This window comes from Lissotriton vulgaris, unplaced genomic scaffold, assembly GCF_964263255.1.
Source record: "Lissotriton vulgaris unplaced genomic scaffold, aLisVul1.2 SCAFFOLD_822, whole genome shotgun sequence".
Classification (NCBI taxonomy): Eukaryota; Metazoa; Chordata; class Amphibia; order Caudata; family Salamandridae; genus Lissotriton; species Lissotriton vulgaris.
In genome coordinates this window covers 473,094-479,231 of record NW_028245005.1, presented here as the reverse complement: position 1 = coordinate 479,231, position 6,138 = coordinate 473,094, and positions in this window count along the sequence as shown.

Here is a 6,138-nt window from a genome sequence, read left to right as displayed (position 1 = left end):
CCCAGCCAAAGATCAGGGCTTGATCCATCACCGTTTTTTAGCTCACTGCACCATCCCAGCTCAGAACCTGGCTACATGCAAATTAGTCTGTCCCTGGCCCAGTGCATCATGGGAACAGGGCAGACCAAACTACCAAGCCAATTTTTATACTGGGAAGGAAACAAGCTTCCGGGGACCGGTTTCTGGCATTTCAGCCGTCTTCGGCCCGGCTTGCTTGAATCCTGATGATGCAGTGAGCAAGGGACTCACATCTGAGTATACCCTTCCACGCTTATGGTGGACAAAACGATTCAGAAAAGGGGGTGGTGATGGACAGAGTATCTGAATTAAGCAGAACACTCCTACCCAGTCCAAAGATCACGGCTTGATCCATCACCGTTTTTTAGCTCACTGCACCATCCCCGCTCAGAACCTGGCTACATGCAAATTAGTCTGTCCCTGGCCCAGTGCGTCATGGGAACAGGGCAGACCAAACTGCCAAGCCAATTCTTATACTGGGAAGGAAACAAGCTTCTGGGGACCGGTTTCTGGCATTTCAGCCGTCTTCGGCCCGGCTTGCTTGAATCCTGATGGTGCAGTGAGCAAGGGACTCACATCTGAGTATACCCTTCCACGCTTATGGTGGACAAAACGATTCAGAAAAGGGGGTGGTGATGGACAGAGTATCTGAATTAAGCAGAACACTCCAACCCAGTCCAAAGATCAGGGCTTGATCCATCACCGTTTTTGCAGTAAGCTAAAAAACGGTGATGGATTAAGCCCTGATCTCTTGACTGGGTAAGAGTGGTCTGCTTAATTCAGACACTCTGTTCATCACCACCCCCTTTTCTGTATCGTTTTTGGCCACTACAGGTGTGGCAGGGTATACTCAGACATGAGTCCCTTGCTTACTGCACCACCAGGATTCAAGCAAGCCGGGCCGACGACGGCTGAAATGCCAGAAACCGGTCCCCGGAAGCTTGTCTCCTTACCAGTGAAGAATTGGCTAGGTAGTTTGGCTTGCCCTGTTCCCATGAGGCATGGGGTCAGGCTAATTTGCATATAGCCAGGTTCTGAACTGGGGTGATGCAGTGAGCTAAAAAACGGCGATGGATTAAGCCCTGATCTCTTGACTGGGTAAGAGTGGTCTGCTTAATTCAGACACTCTGTTCATCACCACCCCCTTTTCTGTATCGTTTTTGGCCACTACAGGTGTGGCAGGGTATACTCAGACATGAGTCCCTTGCTCACTGCACCACCAGGATTCAAGCAAGCCGGGCCGACGACGGCTGAAATGCAAGAAACCGGTCCCCGGAAGCTTGTCTCCTTACCAGTGAAGAATTGGCTTGGTAGTTTGGCTTGCCCTGTTCCCATGAAGCACGGGGTCAGGCTAATTTGCATATAGCCAGGTTCTGAACTCGGGTGATGCAGTGAGCTAAAAAACGGTGATGGATTAAGCCCTGATCTCTTGACTGGGTAAGAGTGGTCTGCTTAATTCAGACACTCTGTTCATCAGCACCCCCTTTTCTGTATCGTTTTTGGCCACTACAGGTGTGGCAGGGTATACTCAGACATGAGTCCCTTGCTCACTGCACCACCAGGATTCAAGCAAGCCGGGCCGACGACGGCTGAAATGCCAGAAACCGGTCCCCGGAAGCTTGTCTCCTTACCAGTGAAAAATTGGCTTGGTAGTTTGGCTTGCTCTGTTCCCATGAGGCACGGGGTCAGGCTAATTTGCATATAGCCAGGTTCTGAACTGGGGTGATGCAGTGAGCTAAAAAACGGTGATGGATTAAGCCCTGATCTCTTGGTAAGAGTGGTCTGCTTAATTCAGACACTCTGTTCATCACCACCATCCTTTCTGTATCGTTTTTGGCCACTACAGGTGTGGCAGGGTATACTCAGACATGAGTCCCTTGCTCACTGCACCACCAGGATTCAAGTAAGCCGGGCCGACGACGGCTGAAATGCCAGAAACCGGTCCCCGGAAGCTTGTCTCCTTACCAGTGAAGAATTGGCTTGGTAGTTTGGCTTGCCCTGTTCCCATGAGGCACGGGCTCAGGCTAATTTGCATATAGCCAGGTTCTGAACTGGAGTGATGCAGTGAGCTAAAAAACGGTGATGGATTAAGCCCTGATCTCTTGGTAAGAGTGGTCTGCTTAATTCAGACACTCTGTTCATCACCACCATCTTTTCTGTATCGTTTTTGGCCACTACAGGTGTGGCAGGGTATACTCAGACATGAGTCCCTTGCTCACTGCACCACCAGGACGGCTGAAATGCCAAAAACCGGTCCCCGGAAGCTTGTCTCCGTACCAGTGAAGAATTGGCTTGGTAGTTTGGCTTTCCCTGTTCCCATGAGGCATGGGGTCAGGCTAATTTGCATATTCAGACACTCTGTTCATCACCACCCCCTTTTCTGTATCGGGTCTCTCAAAGGGGCGTGGTCAATGTAATTAGGGGCGTGGCTTTAACACACTTACACTAAAAATCTGTGTTTAGCATAGTGTGCCGCCCGACTTGTATTTTGCTGTTCTTGTCATTGCATCCAAATATGTGAGACAAGTCATAGGATAAGCCCTTTTGTAAGTTTGAGACTTGGGTTGAATTCAGTTCTACATCAGATATATTAAGTACCAAGTTTCTTTCTTCACTTAATGTTTTTTCGTTTTGTCTTTTTTGGTGGTTGCTGTTCTTGTCTGTGGCTGACTCTTTTCTTTTGTTTTTCCTGAGTCCCCTCCTGAGTCTTCTGTTTCTTGGTGACCTCCCTCTAAAAAAGGGACCGCAGTAGATGTACCTGCTTGTTCCTGTTGTTGTGGCGTTTTATTTTTTGGAGGTCCTGTTCTCTCGCTATCTGTAGACGAGGTATCTGTGTGGGATGTATATCCCTTGGTTTGTCTTTTCTTAGCGTGCACTTCCGCCCAGGTATAAACCTCTTGAGCTTGTAATCAAGAGTGTCGCGTCTGTATTTTTGTAATTTACGTTCGTTTATTTCTTGAGTGTGTTTTATTAGTTGGTTGTTGACGTCTTCTATGGTAGATGTCAGTTCTTCTGGTGTGATCATTTTACTAAGTTCATCCTTGGTTTTATCTATGTCTTCTTTTAATTCTTCAAGGATTCGCAATAGTTCCTCTATAATTAACAATATGAGGTCCAAGCTGTATTTATTTAAAATGGCGAACCACTTTTCCGAGAAGGGTTTTGAATTTTTACAAAGGGAGGGTCTCAGAGATATGCGTAGGCCCCTAGGTATACCTCAGATGAGCCACAAAACTATTGATCTGTATGAACAACTGTGCAGGAAGGACCTGCACCAATTGAATATACAGAAAAAGACTAAAAGAATGAACATGTCTAAGAAGGAATTCGGGACTCTCAAAAACATGGCAACCAATGAAGGGATAATCTGCCAAAAGGCAGACAAAGGAGGAGCATTGGTAATAATGAATCAATCATTTTACAAGGAAGCAGTCATGGAACATCTCAATGACACACAAACCATTATGGAAGTATAAAGCAACCCCACTGAAACTATCAGAAAAACGTTACAAACAATCATCATGAAAGCGCATGAACTAGGAACCATAACAGAAAGGACCAAAAAATACCTCATCCAAGATAATCCTAGGTGCCCCACAATATATATGGTACCCAAAGTCCATAAAAACTTGCAGAGGCCCCCTTGTAGGCCCATCGTGTCCACCAAACAAAGCCTGCATGAACCCGTTGGGAAATTTCTCGACAAATACTTACAGCCCTTAGTATTGAAGACCAAATCATACCTAAAAGACACCACAGATTTTTTGTCAAGACTATCCACAGTACAAATTGAGGAAGAGTGGGTGATGGCCACAATTGATGTGAAGGCTCTATACACATCTATCCCACACCAACAAGGACTGGAAGCCATAGAACGAGCCTTACTGGATAGTGAATATCAAAGAGAACTACAGATATTTTTACTAGAACTGATGCAATTTACGCTCATGCACAGCTATTTTCAGTATGAAAAGAGGTGTTTTATTCAATGCAGTGGTACATCTACGGGCAATTGCGCCGCGCCGGCATATGCCAATCTGTATATGGCAGCATTTGAAGAGAACTATATCTATCACAATCCAATTTGGAATCAAAACATCTCAATGTACGTATGTTTTATAGATGACATCTTCGTGATTTGGAAGGGCACAAAACAATCACTACAAGAACAAATCGAAATTCTGAATACTAAAGAGGACAGAATAGGATTTACATGGAGCATCAATGAAATGCAAATCCAATACTTGGATGTAGAAATTAGTAAAACAGGCAATCACCTTACTACAAACCGGTTTCAAAAAGCCACAGACAGGAACAATTTATTACAATTTGGAAGCCACCATCCACAAGCTTTGAAAAGACACTTGCCATACTCACAGTTTTTGAGGGTCAAAAGAGTAGTTTCAGAGGTCCCACAATGTGCACAACAAATGGATAACATGACACAAAGATTTCGGGACAGAGGATATCCAGAGGAGATAATACAAGAGGCCAAATCCAGAGCTTCGTCTAAATCCAGACAGAATCTCCTCAAGAGCAATCCAAAGACACAAGAAAAACGCATTACCTTTGTTAGCAAATACTCTACACTTAGCACGCAATTGAAACAAATCATAAGACGCCACTGGCCAATCTTATCCATGGAATCGGATTTTCAAGGAGCTTTCGCACAAGAACCAGTATTTGCCCATACAAGAGCAAAACATTTTGCAGATTTTTTGAAACCCACTAAAGAACCACAAAAAAAAACTGCGTATCGGGGCACAGTGCCTTGCCTCAATTGTAACACTTGTCATAATATCATGAAGGGAACCACTATAACACACCCAAGGAAGGGATTCCCGATTCATCTTAAAGTAAACGCAACATGCGATTCAATGAACTTGATCTACATGCTCAAATGTCCGTGTGGAGATGTATATGTGGGACACACCGAGAGAAAATTGAAAATTCGTGTTAATGAACATAAAAGCAACATACGCATGAAATCCTTGAAATCATCAGTAGCAGAACATTTTAATGCTAAACAACATCACATAAGTCAACTGAGAGTTTGCGTGTTGGAAATGTTGGAGAAAAAAGAAGGGTCCATCAACAAAAACAATTTGTTAAAACAGGAGAACCATTGGATATACTATCTGAACAGCCTTAAGCCAAAAAGGCTAAATGAACGCACAGAATTTTTGTGTTACTTATAAGCAATGTTGATTGTTTTATCGTCCGTCACGATAATACGCATTAGCACATGCCTAAATGTACATTTGTCAGCTGGTCATTTAGATTTATTAATTATGCGCAGCGCGCAGTTGCATAGTTAAGCATTCGCCCCCGCTGGGAATTGAACCGACAATGTCAGTACATGGTCGACATAAAGTTATTCAAATGGTAAGTGTGCCTTTAAAAAAAACCCGCGTTGAAAGGGCATATCAGCGCATGCGCGGCACAGCGCGTCCATACAAACACGGAAGTAGAAGCCCGTATGGTCTTCACACGTTGTACTCCACCGAGAGTGACTCGTCAGAAACTAACCGAGGTAGGAGTTTAAATTAACAGGCAACGTTAGAGGCATTGAATCTGCAGGTTCTAGCGGCAGTGCAACCAGCTACCTTCAGGAGGGGGGGGCAGCATAGTATTGTTTTTCCGTGTGTTTAGAGACACGTTATATAAAGCGCAACGAGTGACAGTGATTTAAAAACCAGATCAGGTTATAAATATGAATTACAAGTATTACACAATTACTGATTTGTCTAGAATTTTAGGTAATGGTCATCGACAGATTGTTAAAAACATTCACTGTACATAAGCTTGCACCATAAACGGTTATGTTTATTTAATCACGTGTTTAACTAATTTGATTTGCATATTTGATTTAAGTGGGCTTTGAAACTGATTGAAAGTTCTTTGGATTTTCAGAATTATTTCCCTGATGAAGGCGGGAGACCCTGCCGAAATGCATTGGATGTCATAAATTGGGAATTGTTATTATTATTTGGACATTAATTATGGAGAAGTGCGAATAAAGACACTTTCGAATCAATTTAAGACTTTTGAAAACGTATTCTCAAAAAACTTGCTGGAGGACCAGCACAAACTTGTGCTCAGGGTGACAGCTATGCTATT